At 38.8% G+C, this 18,688-nt stretch overlaps 2 protein-coding genes across 5 annotated transcripts in view; one reads left to right on the plus strand and one right to left on the minus strand.

The window, feature by feature from the left end:
* The window catches only part of LOC138024398 (uncharacterized), a 532,828-nt gene that overhangs the window by 75,278 nt on the left and 438,862 nt on the right, over positions 1-18,688 (minus strand). The gene's annotated exons all lie outside the window — the stretch shown is intronic.
* LOC138024375 (tetratricopeptide repeat protein 28-like) overlaps positions 1-18,688 on the plus strand; it is a 103,131-nt gene that overhangs the window by 69,267 nt on the left and 15,176 nt on the right. For 2 of the 4 annotated variants that reach the window (XM_068871567.1, XM_068871571.1), the window contains exons 1-4: positions 9,603-9,650; positions 11,409-11,463; positions 12,055-12,160; positions 13,222-13,292. The gene's annotated coding sequence lies outside the window, so the exon portion shown is untranslated. Of the gene's footprint in view, positions 1-9,602; positions 9,651-11,408; positions 11,464-12,054; positions 12,161-13,221; positions 13,293-18,688 lie in introns of those variants that run through there. The other 2 variants (XM_068871568.1, XM_068871569.1) reach the window with 2 other exon arrangements.

An 18,688-nucleotide genomic window follows, 5' to 3' on the forward strand; every position in this document is an offset into this window, starting at 1 on the left:
AAATGCGCCTGCGTGTGTTGCTTGTGCTTTATGCTTGTGCCGCTAGTCCAAACCAGGCCTTAAAAATTATCTTTGCACCTGGATGTATGTAACAAGGTAATATAATATAGTTTGTGTATAATTATAAAAAAATCTATTTTTGATTTCGTGGGACTTAATCATGCAATAAACACATCGAATCATCCTTACAGAGGCATTTCTCACCGTTGAGGACAATTTTTCACGTCTCATCAACTAGCCTCCGTTTTGACCGACAGTCATTGTAATTTGCAAATCGCTGCTCAGTGCTCATTTTAATTAAATTGTTGCTATGATTAAATAATCACTTGGTTTTTTTCTTCAGATTTTCAAAATGTGATTGCTTAACAACTGACTGTCAAAATTTTGAGCTCTCATTTTTAACCAAGGGCTGTTTACTATTAAAGTGCTACTATGACCAAAAATCCATTTAACTTTATTTTCCTTGTATTTCAAAACAATGTTAACTGAACACTAAGTGACCGAAGTTTTAAGCCTTCATTTCAAAAAGGCACCTGTTTATTTTGACTGGAATTTTTCTATTTAATGGTCCACCATTACTAACTTTAAAAATCTTGAGAGAGGTAGATCGAGGATAAGATGACGTAATAGACTTTCTAGTTAAGAATGAAATCCGTGTGCACGCGCCTAAATTACTATGCAGCGCGGGAGTTTCTAGCTTTCAGACTTTTAAACTCTTCTTTTGCATATGTAATAAGCTGCGTTTACACGCTGCAATTTTAAGCTGGTGAGTCTTTGACGTCATCTTACTCTCGATCCAACCCTCTTAGGTCCAATTGGTCAGTCTTGAACGTAATGGCGGATCGTGAAATCCAACATTCGCACTTAAAGCAAACAGCCTTTGTATATAATTCGAAGCTCAAAATTTTGCCAGTCAGTTGTCAAGCAAACACGCTTTAAAAATCTGAAGGAAAAAGGGAAGTGAATTTTTTTATCATAGTAGCACTTTACCTATTCTTCGAGTGTAAGTTCTGGATTTCATCGTCCACCATTACTCACGCTCAAAATTTACCGATGGGACCTCAGAGGCGGTTGGATCTAGGGACAAGTGACGTCATTTACTCGCTAGCTTAAAATTTCTGCGTGTAAACGCAGCTTGTTACATAATGCAAAACAAGACTTTTAAAGTCTGAAAGCCCGAAACTCTCGTGCTGTATATAAATTTAGCCGCGTATACATGCATTGCATTCGTAAACCAGGGAGACCTCGACGTCATTTTCTCCTAGACCAGCTCCCTCAACTTGATTTCACCCCAAGCATTTAATAGAAAAATTCCAGATAAAATAAACAGGTGTCTTTTTGAAATCAAGACTTAAGAACTTGGGTCACTTAGTGTTTACTTAACATAGTTTTGAAATACAAAGAAAAAGAAGGATAGATTTTTTGGTCTATGGAAGCAATGATATGAACAAGGAATTTATGCGTAATGCACGGGTTCTGATTCATTAACTCGCTTGCTTCTAGTTGTTTTCTCTATACTTTATATTAAAGCAAGGAAGTATGACGGTATTGTTTTTACGTTTATTTTACAAAGTGGTCACGGTTATTCAGTTGCGACTGAAGCACGGAAGCAACAATCTACCGATATTGCTTATTCATGGATTTATTTGTAGCTGGATTCCTTGTTGATGCCCTACCCTGTTCCAAAGAGACTATTGCAAGGTAAGCATTCTCGCTCGTCTAATGTGTAGGCCATGCGTAGTTAACGTTAATTATTTGTTTGTTGTGTGATAGATCTATCCTGTCTTCTGTTATTTACTTGTACATCGAGAAAGTAAGTTAATTTAAGTCACTTATATCTGGATGCAGTAGAGTAAGTTTCAGTTTTCTTATCGGGTTAGATTCATCAAAATGGAGGGTTTGACGAAGCAAAAAATGAGTGCCTGAGAATGCATTCAAAAATTCTGATTCTGTTATGTCTCATCGGCTTTAAAGTTGCACTCAAAGCTAAGCAAGACAAGAGCTTCATATATTTGGGTTCCTTTTGCAACCTTAAACCTCGCTACAGTTGTTGGGAGCAATGAATCAACCAACTATTTGCATATAAACAGTCATCGATCCGTAAAGAACTACCTCATAATTTGCACAGATTCATCGAGTATAAAATTACTTAGAGTTCTTTATGTTTCGTTTCTCATTGAAATACCTCTCCTAATGACTTTGGAGTTGCGCGAGAATGGCGTAACCATCAATCGTAATTAATTCCACAGGGTCGTTTTTTGGTCTCACATCAGTCCGCATCCATTTGGAATGACAGTGGTAATTAAGTTGGTCGATGTTTCTCAACATTAGGGCCCATGATGAGTAAGAATAAGTAAGAATTCGTGACAAATAATGTCTGTGGAGCGTACAGAATTTAACTTTCAAACAACATATAAACCTGTTAGGCTGTACAGTTTTCAAAAACCCAAATAGCAATCCATTTTAATCTTCTTCAGTTTCCTCCTTACACACCCTGCTAGCAGAGCCTTTCTTTTGCTTGCTCGATTTTGGCGTTCTCGAGAAAGGCTCTGCTTGAATCGAGTAAGATCTTCATTGAATATGCGCTGCATGTTGCCAGGATACAGTCTCGAACCCAAGCCTAATATGCCAGATCTCGCCATGCATGTCCAATACACACTAACTGAAACGACCCGAATGCACGATCTGTCGACCCGAAAAATGCATCTCATTAGATAAAATCGTCGTACAGCTCACAGTCCCCACGAATCGAACGATCCGTACGATTCGTGAAGCGCTTTCACGACCCGTATCCATTCGAGTATTGCATGTTATAGTCGTACAGCTGTCCCCACGAATCGAACGATCCGTACGATTCGTGAATCGCTTTTACGATCCGTATCCATTCGAGTATAGCATGTTATAGTGGCAGCATGTCGCTCATTTTTATGCGGAAAATACCCGAAGACACGATCTGTCAACCACAAAAATGCATCTCATTAGATAATACCGTCGCACAGCTGTCCCCACGAATCGATCGATCCGTACGATTCGTGAAAACCCTTTTACGACCCGTGTCGATTCGACTATTGCATGTTGTTGCTAATTTTTATGCCTGTCAATGTGTGTATGCGTCGCGGTCCAATTTGTGAATGAGCTGTTGTCCATAAACATGAACACACTGAACAGCATCTACCAAAACAAACGAGACAATGTGTGTATGCGTCGTTCTCAAAACCCATGCCGTCAAAGGTTTACAGGAACGCAAGGAAAGTGTGCACGCCTCGTTCTAAAAGCCTGTGCCGATAACCGAACGTGCGCCGAAACTGCGCCGACAAACAAACAAGGGAAAGTGTGTATGCTTCGTTCTAAGAACCCGTGCCGTCGAGCGAAAGTGTGTATACCTCGGAGCCTGCGCTGACAAACAAACAAGGGAAAGTGTGTATGGCTCGTTCTAAAAGCCTGTGCCTGTGTAATCATTGAAAATTACTAGTGGGAAGATGACCTTTGAGTGCAAGCGGTGTTGCGTTACAGGCGGCCGTTGAGAATTTGAAGGCGTTATAAGAATTTGTATGGGAAAGAAAATACCGTCGATTATGAAGCCTAAAAAACGCTCAATGTAATGTTCATTCACTAAAACGAATGAAAATGACTTGCACTCAAAGGTCATCTTCCCACTAGTAATTAATTATTACACGCTCTCTAGTGACGCGAACTTGGGCTGCCTATGGTTTCCTCTGTTAAATCGCTTGGGACATTTATTGATGACAATCTACGGTGGCAAACACACATTGATAAATTATCTGAAAAGGTCGCTTCTGGGGTAGGAGCAATAAAAAGAATTCAGACAGTTTGTCCCTCCAACCACTCTTCATTATATATACAATGCACTAATTCAATCTCATTTCCACTATTGCTATCCTGTCTGGGGTAATTGTGGTAAAACGTTATTTGACAGGCTACAGAAGCTTCAGAACCGTGCCGCTTGCGTCTTAAATCTTTGCTAGCTATGATGCTGATGCTAACCACTTCATTAGACAACTCCATTGCAAAGAATTGAGCACTCAATTTCTCAATTATTTCAGATATATAATTGATGATAACTTGAATTATTGTTAGCAATAGGAGAATTTATTACCAAGTCTGTGCCCAATTATTGAAAAATGGTCATTAAAAACGTAGAAACCTCACTAAGATTAGAGATAACGGCATCATCAATTTCAATTCTGTCACCTTTGTATTATTTACAACACCGGAAGTATGCTCATTAAAGGTTCCGTTGCCACGTTTTTCGATAGGCAGCCCAAGCTCGCGTCACTACAGACAGCCGTAAAAAATTTAAACGCGTTATAACACTTTCTATGGGAAAGAAAATACCGTCGATTATGAACCTAAAAAATGTTCAATTTCACATTCATTCAATTAAAGGAATGACAATGACTACACTCTCTCTAATGACGCGAATTGGGCTGGTTTTTGGACGATTACGCTTAGATTGAATAAAAACATTAGAATAATAAGATACTTTAGATGTTTTCATGTTTAAATGTTTATTTTATTACGCAAGTTTTTGTACTTTTCCCAATCGCGTGAATGATTCGATGCAATTCCTTTCTTTAATTGGGAATTGATCCAGGGTCTGCTTTATTGCTTCTAGCGCGTCTAGATCGGAGTGGTGCATGAATATTAACCATATCCAAAAAGTTCGTTTCCCAATCAGTCCAGAAAACATTTGGATCTTCAGAACCATTGCAGAACCAGTCTTGTTGAGCGGTATCGTTACGAAAACTCTCTCGATTCAAATTTAGGAAATTTCTATATCAAATGCTTGAATGCCCTGTTGAAAAAGACGCGAGAGATAATTTCCTATAAACGTAAATAAAGCTATGATCGCTGATACCAATATGAGAGACTCCGGAACAGGCAACCCTGTCAACATCATTTGTATAACTTACATCAATTAATGTTGACCAGGATTCAATCATACGAGTAGGTTCAGTTTTTGCGCAAAAACATGCTGCTCCTTTAATAAGCTATGTGCTATCATTCTCAAGGGCAAACAAGTTTAAGTTTTCCCTGGTTTGGTTGCCAATTCCCAGTCGCTAAATTTGCCTAATTATAAATTTCGTAACACAGCCCCTTTAAAGCTAAGCAAAGTCAGAGCTTTAATTTATTATATATTTCGTTCCATAAAGAACGTTTCAGATTTGTGTTAAGAAAGTTAATAACACTTTTCCTACAAGATAATGTTTTACTGAGAGACTTGATAATGGGTTAGGGTAAAATTCGGCAGTAATTTCTTGGCTTCACATCAGTCCGCAAACGACAGTGGTAAGAGGGCATTTTCGAAGTATCAAATATTCAGCTTGATAGTGACGCAGTGAGGACAAAAACAGTACAATGGAATGAATGCGAAAAATATTTACATATCATCCATTTTCCTTTGTCCTTGTCCTCAGAACCTCTCCTTTAAGCTGAATTTTAATATATCGAAAAAGACCTATTAAGTTGATCGTTGTTTCTCAATATTGTCTAATAACAAGGACAAGTTATTTTATGCTTAATAAACCAGTTCTGACGGAATTGTTTTTACGTTTATTTTGTGAAGCCGTCACCGTCATTCAGTTGTGACTGAAGCACGAACGCAAGGAGAGTATTGCAAGGTATGTGAATATTCTAGCCCACTGTGTTATATATATAGTTGATTATTTGTTTGTTGTGTGATAAACTATCCTAACTTCCATTCTTTGCTTATACATCGAGAAAATTAGTTAATTAAGTCTTTGATAGTAAGATGAAGTGGAGCAAGGAAGGAAGGAACTTTATTTAAGTGTCTAGTCGTTCTAGCGCTGGAGCATTAATTGGGGACACTGTAAACTAAATATAACAATCAACGCAATTCATGTCAAATGTTGATTTTTGAGGAGAGGGGAAACCGGAACAGTACCCGGAGAAAAACCTCTCGGTGCAGAGAAGAGAACCAACAGACTCAACTCACAAATGACGCTGAGTTTGGAATCGAACGCTTTCCGAAAGGACTTTTGAACTTTTGACAGAACTGACTGGCCTGGCCAGGCATTTCGAAGGCCTAAATCTACAACGCCTTCTAATTAATAAATTTCGAAGATGATATATACTCCCCCAGAAGAATGCGAGGGATTATCAAGCAAATGTTCCTTCAAATTGTTGCATTTTCTTTGAAGACTGACTGGTCTGGCCAGCCAGTTCTGACAAAAGGAAAGCGTCCTAAGTTTCAGTTTTCTTATCCGGTAGATTCAAAATCGAGGGTTTGACAAAGCAAAAGATGAGTGCCTGAGAATGCATTGAAGAATTCTGATTATTTTATGCCTCATCGGCTTTAAAGTCACACTCAAAGTGAAGAATGACTAGAGCTTCATATATTTGCGTTCCCTTTACAACCTTAAGCTTCGCAAGACTAAACCGGCAGTTGTTAGGAGCAATGGGACAATCAACTGTTTGGATAACAGGCATTTTATCTCGTTCCTTATTTCAGAACTGCCTCATTAATTTGAACAGTTTGATCGATTATGAAATGACTCAGTGTTCTTTATGTTTCATTTGTCGTTAAAATGCCTCTCCTAATAACTTTTGAGTTACTACGCTGCTCACATTTTCGTTATAGAGGACTATTTCATCGAGAGAGTATATGATGTCGTACCCACATCAATTATAACTGCAGAATCATTTCTTGGCCACAAATCAATCCGCATCCATTAGGAACGACAGTGGTAATTAAGTTGCTCGTTGTTTCTCAACGCTGTCTAATAACAAGAACAAGTTATTTTATGCTTAATAAATAGACCAGTTCTGATTACTTTTTACTTACTTCCTGTAGTTTTCTCTTTACTTTGAATTAAAGCTAACAACTTTATTTTCTGAATGAATCTTAATTAAGTGATCAGGGTCATTCAGTTGTGAGTGACACACGCACGCAACAGATCCACCGCTTATCCCGTAACTTATTTGCAGTGGTGTTCATCATTATTCCTGCTCAATTGATTGTAAAGAGGAACATTGCAAAGTAATTAGTAATATTAGCTTGCTGCAACGGTGTAATTCTTTCCTTGTACATCGAGAAAGTAAGTAAATGCTGTATATCTTGAAATTTTTTCTGAATGAAGAGGGTTTTACTTTTCTCATTGGCTGAGATTCAAAAAGGAGCTCGGGGGAGTTACGTACGAAGCAAATGATGAGTAAGAATGCATTGAAGAATTCAGGCAGTGTAGTTGAAAATCGATTGGTAGAACTTAACCCAATTACTTAGAGTATCCCTTCTGATCCTCTTGCAATGCTTGACAAAGCTGATGAGTAAATGTGACTTGGTACATCGTCTGAGTTCGGTGCAAATGCTCTTTGAAGTGTGTAAAAACACAGTTTCAGTTAAGGACATGACATTGCGTGTCCGTGTATCCACTTACTTGACCATTTCTATACTTTAATTAATATTTAAACTACTTTTACTGCGTATCAGCATATCCACTTTAGAATATACTTAACAACATTTCAAGAGAATGGGTGGTATTTTCCACTACGACTATTCACTTCAGTATAAGATACTTAGAACACTACGAGGGGATGGGTGGTAATAATTTTACACCACGTGAACAGTTACTGTACATGTATCTCTTAAGAGGTGAGGCTGTATTCCGCAGTTACGACGCTCTGTGTGCATTGTACGTGATGTGTGTGCCCGGCGTAAATGATTTTTGTTAGGAGAGTCAAACCTTATAGAAGTATTTTATGCAGAGACTAATTTTGATAGGCAAGTGTAGTAACCACATCAAATTACCATTGCAGAGTTCTTTCTCTTGATAAAGCCACTGCTTGAGCTCACACAAAAGAGCATCCGTTTGGACCAAGAGTGGTAAGTTGCTTATCATCACTTAAAGCTTTATTGTATACAATGTACATATATGACTCACGTGATGCAAACAAGCTCTGATTACGTATAACTCTTGCTATATGTTTTGTTTGTGGGTTACAGTGAAAAATATCACTGCCATTATTCATGTAAAAGACACCCTTTTTCCATACACGTGTGATCCATATATGATTCAATTTTCCCTGTTGCATGAACAAAGAATTAAAAAGTAATAAGTGCTTAGGGTTTGAAGCTTAAATTGAGGCAAATCTGCTAGTTTAGGTTCTAGAAATCATTACGCATCCACTTACTGGCATATGAATAGCATGTATTCTTGTATTCCTCATTCTTCAAAGGATGCATGCAGCTATAAAAATACAATAGTGCATGTGTAGCACTATTGTTTTTAATTGATGAGTCTAAAGCTTCCGAACTCGAAATGATATCTCCTGGCATTATTGATTTGACATAACTCGACTGTATTTCATCCCATAAATAGGTGCTTTCAGCTGTTCAATTTGAGGGTTTGTAGGAGAAATAATGCACCTATCAATGTTAAGCTGCTGGGAGGGAGGGAAGGCCGGGCATAGGCGGGGGATTTGAACTCAGATCAGTTTTTCTGTTCAAATGCGCGGCCCCAGGGAAGTCATCCTGTGTCAAAAATGTGCAATTTAGCCAATTACAGCGCGCGTACTATCTGAGAGATATAATAATGTTTTTTAATTGATTTGAGTCTAAAGCTTCCGAACTCGGAATGGTATCTCCTGGCATTATTGATTTGACATAACGCGGCTGTATTTCATCCCATAAATAGGTGCTTTCAGCTGTTTAATTTGAGGGTTTGTAGGAGAAATAACGTGAAGCTTTGTGCTTTTTATGCTGCAGCCACTCCCTTGCACGTGATTACATGCACAACGACTTCAATAAGCGTCACGAAGTGTCCCCTTGCTCTTCTCGCCAACTTCAACATCACTCTTGTCGCGGAATACAGACAAAAAACGTCACAAAAGTGTCCCCCAAATGCTGCTCTTTAAGTAAAGATTAACTGCTTCATTTACCCAAAGCTAAAAATAACGCTAACCTTTATTCTTATCTTGTTGTTGAAAACAGACTTAAAAGGACACTTCGTGTCGGATGTCAAAATTGGGCATGCATCTAATGAAAAACCTTAAATAACAATGACCAAAACCAAGTTTTTATGAGCCCGCGAGACTAAGCACCCCCAGCGAACCATTGTTTTAACGAAAACCGCTGGTCAGCAGCCTGGTTCTGGTCATTGCTGTCTAAGGTCTTCCGCATCTAATTCGGTGCATTTCTGGACATAAAACCAGTGAGTCCTTGACGGCATTTTCTCCTCGATCCATCCCCCTCAAGATTTCAAAGCATTAAATAGGAAAATTCCAGTTAAAATAAGCATGTGTCTTTGTGAAATCAAGGCTTTAAACTTGGGTCACTTAGTGTTTAGTTAACATAGCCTATGCAAAGAAAAAGAAGAATAGATTTTTTGGTCAATTTTACGGTGACACTTCACTAATATGAACGAGGAATTTATGGGTAATGAACGAGTTCTTATTCATTAACTCGCTTGCTTTCTGTTGTTTTCTATATACTTTATATTAAAGCAAGGAAGTATGAAGCTATTGTTTTAACATTAATTTTACAAAGCGGTCACGGTTATTCAGTTGTGACTGAAGCACGCACGCAAACAATCTACCGATATTGCTTATTCATTGATTCGTAGCTGGATTCCTTGTTGATGCTTACCCTGTTTCAACGAGACTATTGCAAGGTAAGCTTAACTGAATATTCTCGCCTAATGTGTGTAGTTAATTATTTGTTTGTTCTGTGATAGAACTATTCTGCCTTCTATTATTTACTTGCACATCGAGAAAGTAAGTTAATTTAAGTCACTTATGTCTAGATGAAGTAGAGTAAGTTTCAGTTTCTTATCCGGTTAGATTCATCAAAATGGAGGGTTTGACGAAGCAAAAAATGAATGCCTGAGAATGCATTTAAAAATTCTGATTCCGTTATGCCTCATCGTCTTAAAAGTCACACTCAAAGCTAAGCAAGACTACAGCTTCATATATTTGAGTTCCTTTTACAGCCTTAAACCTCGCGAGACTAAACCGTCAGTTGCTGGGAGCAATGAAGCAACCAACTAGTTGGATATAAACAGTCATCGTTCCGTAAAGAACTGCCTCATAATTTGCACAGTTTCATCGAGTATAAAATGACTTGGTGTTCTTTATGTTTCATTTGTCATTGAAATACCTCTCCTAATAACTTTCTAATTGGAGTTGCTCGAGAAAGTCGTAACCATCAATCGTAATTCGGCAGCGTCGTTGTTTGGCCTCATCAGTCCGCATCCATTAGGAACGACAGTAGTAATTAAAATGCTCGATGTTTCTCAACATTGTCCGATAACAAAGTCATTTTATGGTTAATAAACCAGTTCTGATTACTTTTTGAGTGAACATATGATCCTCGCCGGCAGTTATGAACGCAATTTTAGCAATTCCGTAACAGTCGGAAGAGGAGCCTGAAAATTCAAGACTTCATCGGGGTTTGAACCCGTTACCCCCTTGAAGACTTGAATTTTCAGGCTTCCCTACCGACTCCACGCAATTGCTAAAATTGCGTTCATAAAAGCGAGGATCATAGCTTCACTTGACTTCATATCCGCGTTTCAATATATGATTAATAATTTCTTATATCATCCGTTGATTACTTTTTACTTGCTTCCTGTTGCTTCCTCTGTACTTTGGTTAAAGCTAACCCCAACTCTCTCAGTATTTCTGTTATGTATATTTTCTGAATTAAACTGAATTAAGTGATCGCGGTCATTCAGTTGTGACTGACGCACGCACGCAAATAATCCATCTCTCTTTAACTTATTTGTAATGCCATTCATTTTTCCTGCTCAACTGACTGTAAAGAGGGACGTTGCAAGGCAATAGGAATATTAGCTTGCTGCAAGAGTGTAATAAATTATTTGTTTGTCGTTTGACCGACCTATGCTGCCCTTTTTTCTTCCTTGTACACCGAGAAAGCAAGTCAGAAGTGATGCATCTGGAATTTTTTAAGAATAAAGAAGGTTTTAGTTTTCTTATCCGGCTCTGAGATTCAAAATGGAAGGAGATTATATGAAGCAAATGATGAGTAAGAATAAGTAAGAACTCGTGTCACAAAATGTCTGTCGATCATACAGAATTTAAGTTTCAAACAACAAAGATAAAACTTTTAGGCTGTAAGAAATCCAGTGCAAATAGCAATCCAACGGACCATGGCGGACCATGGAATAGGAAAATTCCAGTTAAAATAAACAAGTCTCTTTTCAAAATCAAGGCTTTAAAACTTGGGTCACTTAGTGTTAAGTAAACATAGCTTTGAAATACAAAAACAAGAAGTTAGACCTCATTTTTTGGTCACAGTAGCACTTCAGTAGTATGAACAAGGAATTTTATTTTCTGTTCTTTGCTCTATACCGCCTTTATATTAAAGCAACGAAGTATGACGTAATTGTTTTTACGTTTATTTTGTGAAGCGGCCACCGTCATTCAGTTGTGACTGAAGCACGAACGCAAGGAGAGTATTGCAAGGTATGTGAATATTCTAGCCCACTGTGTATTATATATATAGTTAATTGTTTGTTTGTTGTGTGATAAACTATCCTACCTTCTATTCTTTGCTTATACATAGAGAAAATTAGTCAATTAAGTCTTCGATGGTAAGATGAAGTGGAGCAAGGAAGGAAGGAATTTTATTTAAGTGTCTAGCGTAGGTATTAAGTATTTGATCTCGTTCCTTATTTCAGAACTGCCTCATTAATTTGAACAGATTGATCGAGTATGAAATGACTCAGCGCTCTTTATGCTTCATTTGTCGTTTAAATGCCTGTCCTAATAACTTTTGAGTTGCTACTCTGTTCACATTTTCGTTATAGAGGACTATTTTATCGAGAGAGTTGATAATGTCGTAACCACACATCAATCCGCATCCATTTGGAACGACAGTAGTAATTAAGTTGCTCGTTGTTTCTCAACGTTGTCTAATAACAAGAACTTAATAAATTGACCAGTTCTGATTCCTTTTTACTTACTTCCTGTAGTTTACGCTTTACTTTGAATTAAAGCTAACAACTCTGTCAGTATTCCTGTTATGTTTATTTTCTGTTTTATTTTATTATTCAGTTGTGAGTGACACACAAACGTAAAAAACCCACCGCTTACCCCTAACTTATTTGCAGTGGTGTTCATTATTACTTGCTAAACTGGTTGTAAAGAGAAACATTGCAAGGTAATTAGTAATATTATAGCTTGCTGCAATGATGTAATAAATTATTTGTTTGTTGCTTGGTTGACCTATACTGCCCTCTATTCTTTCCTTGTACATTGAAAAAGTAAGTTAATGCTGTATATCTTAAAATTTTCCTGAATGAAGAAGGTTTTAGTTTTCTCAATGGCTGAGAATCAAGATGGAGGGAGTTACGATCGAAGCAAATGATGAGTAAGGATGTATTGAAAAATTCAGGCAGTTCAGTTGAAAATCGACTAAATCAACTGGTAAAAATCAGTTATTCGCTACGCAACTTACGTTTAGTCAACACAACGAACAGCGTCGTGACAAAAAATGTATGTTGAGCATACAGAATTTAAAGACGAAGACGCACTACAAAAGGAGTGGTACCTAAGGCACATGAAAATGATTTATCAATCGGCCGTGGCATGCGCAACCGAGCTCTGCGATAATTTATGCAAAAAAAAAATCCCCTGATGGCAATGTGTCCGTAACATGTCATAACATGTTATCTGTCGTTCTTTTTAAATCCCCAGTCCCTTTTTTCTCGCGCTAGAAATGTCGTTTAGGGTAATTAATCAGTTTTGCTTGAATGAATTCGAATAAAGCAGAGCGTGCATCGACCCTTTTTTATAGAGTGTTTTCACGTGACGTCACGGCGGCCATGTTGGTGTCCCTAAAGGAAGGAACGGCGGCCATGTTGGTATCCCCAACTAACCCTCCGAGAATTGAGTTCTATTATCATGCAAACGTTTTCTTTTGTTTTGGTGAAATAAACAAGGTTACTGATCACGTGAGTGAAAATCGAGGGTTTGCTCCTGACTGTAATTTGTCCATAATATGTCATAAAATGTTATCTGTCGTTCTTTTTAAATCCCCAGCCCCTTTTTCTCGCCCTAGAAATATCTTTTAGGGTAATTAAACAGTTTCGCTTGAATGAATTGGAGCAAAAGGAGAGCATCTACTCAGATTTGTGTTAAGAAAGTTAACACTTTTCCTACAAGGTAATGGTTTGTGGAGAGATTTAATAATTGAATAACCACGTCAAATTAAAATTTCAGGGACACGAAGCCATTGCTTGACCTCACACGAAACGTTTGCTCTTGAAAAGCATCCGTTTGAACCAACACTGGTAAGTCCTTCATTTCTCCTTATAGCCTTATCTTATGAATATATGACTCCGCTCCGATTGGCCGTTGGCAAAACCAAGATCGGACCGGACGGGATCGGACCGGAGCGGATCGGATCGGATCGGATCGGATCGGATTGACAAACACGGACCGGGTCAATAACAAAACCTCCGCCAAAAGTAGACGGTCACCAGACAACGTGCTGAAGACTGGAAAAGGCGAATTCTGTGCCGTTCTCTCTTGTGTAGTCGTCTCCTCATTTATTGAGGAGATTACAGATTCCGAAGCGGAATTATGAAAGATACCATGAGACAAATTGACGTCAATAAGCGAATTGACTGCGTGCGCGACGGTCTTCTTCTTCAAACATGAAAACTGACAACAATTTTTTACTTTAACCCAGTCCCTGGCAATTGCACGATAGCCTGATTAAGCGACAGAAAGAGAACGTCAGTTGACGAAAGGAGAGCCCGCAGAATAGTTGGGATTCTAATATGGCCTAATATGGATATTTTTACTGCCTGCGCCATCGTCAACTGAAATTCCCGTTCTGTTGCAAAATCAGGCTATTGTTTAATTAGAAAGGGACTGGGATAAAGTAAAAAATTGTCAGTTTTTAGCGGAGCTCCGCGCGCGGAGCACCATAGTTAAGAAAATGTGGTAACCCATCGATGTGAGAAAATTTGGTTTTATAGCCATGACGTCATGAACGTCCGTACGTACAACGTACGTACAGGGCGCTTATACATAGGGCGGTGAAACGGGCACTCCGCTCTTGGTCCAATGTGTGATGCGGAGAAGGACTGGCACGAGCGCTCCTTCCGCACTTCCGGTGCAGTTAATGGCTGCCAAAAATATCCTCTCGACGAACCGGAAATCAAGTTTTCTTTCTTTTTTTTTGGGCCACCAGTAGTGTATTATTTAAAAGCCTTTTTTATATTTTTGACCCAAAACTCAATACTATTTTGTCTGTTGGAAGAGAACTCAAGTATTTTCGTCGGAAGCTGCTTAAATTTGAGTGAAGTAAGACAGTGTCGAATGCAGGTATGTCCTGCTTATCGTGACCAAGCCGTGTTCCGCTGCTTCTTTCAGGAGTACTCCACATTACTCCACTCTAAATTTTACATATGTTTAAGATCGATAGCTTTTACAAAACATAGTAAAAAACCAGCTGGATATATTTGGATATAGCGGCGTTTCAGAACTTCAAACTTGCTCACATAAAATCGCTCACGACGAATAGCCCGCCGCAGTCAATTTTACCGACAATAAAAAACTATTTTCAAGATTTCGCCCGCTTGGGAAAATCAACAAACAACAAATACGGTTTAATCAAGGCGCTTGTAAGTTCATCTTGATAATTTAAATAAAATACGAGTAAAGCTTGCTGTTAATACTCTGTCCGAAAAAGTTTGCAAAGACATGGCTCTGCATGAAAACAACACCACAGAAAAGACGCAAGAATTTATGAAAATGTGAAACGTTTTGGAATGTCTTCAAAGATAACAGTCCACTGCAGTCAATAACAGATCAACGTGTTACCAACTTAAACCAAGTACAAACATTCCACAGAAGGACTGATGCGTCAGAACACTTTATAACATGGCAACAATGTTTGATCTCGAGGTAATATATAGACCAGACTTAAAATGGATAACAGAAAAACAATGCAAAACTGATAAGTTATTGTAAATACCATGTCCTTGCCCCCTTAGGTATGACTATGCAAAAACGGCAACTCCTTCATATTTTGTCCCAACTGAGGACAAAGCAATGATTCTAGTTCCTTGTAGAATATCCTCCCCTGAGGAAAAGCAATTTGTAGCCTATCACTTCTGCTACGTTTTAAGACTCCCCATCCTCTCCCAAACCCCATATTGTTTTCTTTATCTTTGTGCAGTTTGGACACAAACAAATAAACTAACCTGTGGCTGATCAATGTGATCAAATTTTTGTTCCACTATGTGAAACATAAATAAAATAATTAAAAGCATAAGCCCTGGAACATACCTTAAAAAATAACAATGACTGAATTTATTGCTAGGCTTGACTAGCAACACCGCACAGAGAACTTAAAATATAGAGCATAACTAGTGAGTACATATTCCAGCACTTGGCAAGGTCCCTTTTTGACTTGTGGCTGTTTGTGGCCTCATACACCACAAGCCTTTTTGGAGACATCACCACCAAGCCGGCCACTTCTGCTGAATAATTTTCATGGTCAAATATTTGTTAATCCCTCCTACATGATTCAGTTTTTCATACATGTACTATCTGGCTGTTTCTGTGATTAAAGTTTTTAATTTCACACTGAGTTTGTTTCATTTGTTAACCTTATTTTGGGGTTGAGAGTTTGCTTTGTAAATTTCTCCTCCTCATTCTACAGACTAACCCTAACTTTTGTCTATGATTTTTCCTCAACTCACCATTCACACACACAATATTGCCCTCAAACTACCTGCTAATTAGTGAATGTTTTAGTTAGTGGAGAGAAAACCCTTCTTGTACGGAGGATTCTTCTATCAACTCCAATTAAGAAAGCTACAAAGGTTGCTAGGTTAACGGCTGCTTCATGTATTACTATTATTTAACCAATCTTAATTTAACTTAGTTTATCTTTAATTTAATATGGCTCCTTCTTGGGGCACCAGACACAAATGGTAACATCATTATTGTTTAACCACTGTTTGCAAGACATTATATTTTGGTGCGATATTGTTTCTTGTCGCCTGTTTCCATTATTTCATTCAACTACAGAAAACATTGTGGTAATCAGTGGCGGATCTAGACCTTGAGCTAAGGGTGGGGGGTTGCTTGCCCTGTCGGCTTTTCCTCCTGTGGTAAGGTAGTTTTAAGGTAAATGCAAGCATTGTGATAATTTGGTTCTTTCTTGGTTAGGATTTTGCTATGCCAACCATTTATTTGGAAGCGGTCATAAGCTGTGTAATTTTTGTTTTTGAAAAGCCACAAATTCAAGAAACAACCATGGCCCGACTACCATATGATAAACTACTTTCTAACTAAGCTTGCCCAAGCCATACTGAGGAATATTGCACCTTGGTCATTTTTGTATGGACCTCGCTGCGCTCCATCTTTAGTTCCACAATGTTCAACCAATATTCCCCAGTATGGCCCTCCAGCTCGGTTAGTAAGAGCTTAATATTTCCAAGTTGTTACTTGTATTTTGATTAGCCTTTTGGGTCCTTCAACACACAGCATGATTCGTGAAAATACTCACCAGAATATAAACAAAATGTAAAAAAAAAACCATGACTTATAACCTTTTCCATGGAAATGGCTTGTATGGCAAAGTGAACAAGAAAGCAAACACTTGGATTTACCAATCAAAACACTTGGATTTACCTAAAGACGATAGGAGAGAACCAATCAAGAACAGAGGGAAAATGTTTGTTTCATTAACATCAGCTATGTGTCTGGAACATCTGAAGAATTTTTTTTTCGTTCAAATAAAAATGTCGTCTGTGATGTCCTGTAAAAACAATTCTTCCAATTCTTTGAGTGAGTCGCCGATCTCAACACTTGCCGCCATTTTGAAAAGGCTTTTTAGTAGATCCCAGTCTACTGCATCACACCTTTTTGCTCGGACCTGCTCGTCTCACCGCCCGGTCTCTTTCCGCCCTGGTACGTACGTACGTACGTCCGTCCGCGCCTTCATGTATGCCAATGTGACCAGTACACGTAACCATATCACGGGCTCAAGTTTAGAGCTCATCAAGGAGGCAACACTCCATTTGACACTAACTAGTTTACAGCATACATCTTTGATATTGGACATCAATGTTATGGTCAATTGACACCTGTCAAAACAAGGTATCCGCTGACCAGTATCACGTGACCATATAGCGGGCTCAAGATAGACCTTATCGAGGTCAGCTGTTTTTTTTGAAGTTGACCGCTGACCAGGGACTGCTTGTTGACTGGATCGCCATGCATGTCCAATACACACTAACTGAAACGACCCGAATGCACGATCTGTCGACCCGAAAAATGCATCTCATTAGATAAAATCGTCGTACAGCTCACAGTCCCCTCGAATCGAACGATCCGTACGATTCGTGAAGCGCTTTCACGACCCGTATCCATTCGAGTATTGCATGTTATAGTCGTACAGCTGTCCCCACGAATCGAACGATCCGTACGATTCGTGAATCGCTTTTACGATCCGTATCCATTCGAGTATAGCATGTTATAGTGGCAGCATGTCGCTCATTTTTATGCGGAAAATACCCGAAGACACGATCTGTCAACCACAAAAATGCATCTCATTAGATAATACCGTCGCACAGCTGTCCCCACGAATCGATCGATCCGTACGATTCGTGAAAACCCTTTTACGACCCGTGTCGATTCGACTATTGCATGTTGTTGCTAATTTTTATGCCTGTCAATGTGTGTATGCGTCGCGGTCCAATTTGTGAATGAGCTGTTGTCCATAAACATGAACACACTGAACAGCATCTACCAAAACAAACGAGACAATGTGTGTATGCGTCGTTCTCAAAACCCATGCCGTCAAAGGTTTACAGGAACGCAAGGAAAGTGTGCACGCCTCGTTCTAAAAGCCTGTGCCGATAACCGAACGTGCGCCGAAACTGCGCCGACAAACAAACAAGGGAAAGTGTGTATGCTTCGTTCTAAGAACCCGTGCCGTCGAGTGAAAGTGTGTATACCTCGGAGCCTGCGCTGACAAACAAACAAGGGAAAGTGTGTATGGCTCGTTCTAAAAGCCTGTGCCTGTGTAATCATTGAAAATTACTAGTGGGAAGATGACCTTTGAGTGCAAGCGGTGTTGCGTTACAGGCAGCCGTTGAGAATTTGAAGGCGTTATAAGAATTTGTATGGGAAAGAAAATACCGTCGATTATGAAGCCTAAAAAACGCTCAATGTAATGTTCATTCACTAAAACGAATGAAAATGACTTGCACTCAAAGGTCATCTTCCCACTAGTAATTAATTATTACACGCTCTCTAGTGACGCGAACTTGGGCTGCCTATGGTTTCCTCTGTTAAATCGCTTGGGACATTTATTGATGACAATCTACGGTGGCAAACACACATTGATAAATCATCTGAAAAGGTCGCTTCTGGGGTAGGAGCAATAAAAAGAATTAAGACAGTTTGTCCCTCCAACCACTCTTCATTATATATACAATGCACTAATTCAATCTCATTTCCACTATTGCTATCCTGTCTGGGGTAATTGTGGTAAAACGTTATTTGACAGGCTACAGAAGCTTCAGAACCGTGCCGCTTGCGTCTTAAATCTTTGCTAGCTATGATGCTGATGCTAACCACTTCATTAGACAACTCCATTGCAAAGAATTGAGCACTCAATTTCTCAATTATTTCAGATATATAATTGATGGTAACTTGAATT

Source organism: Montipora capricornis, chromosome 11 (genome assembly GCF_036669925.1).
Source record: "Montipora capricornis isolate CH-2021 chromosome 11, ASM3666992v2, whole genome shotgun sequence".
In the NCBI taxonomy this organism is placed as follows: domain Eukaryota; kingdom Metazoa; phylum Cnidaria; class Anthozoa; order Scleractinia; family Acroporidae; genus Montipora; species Montipora capricornis.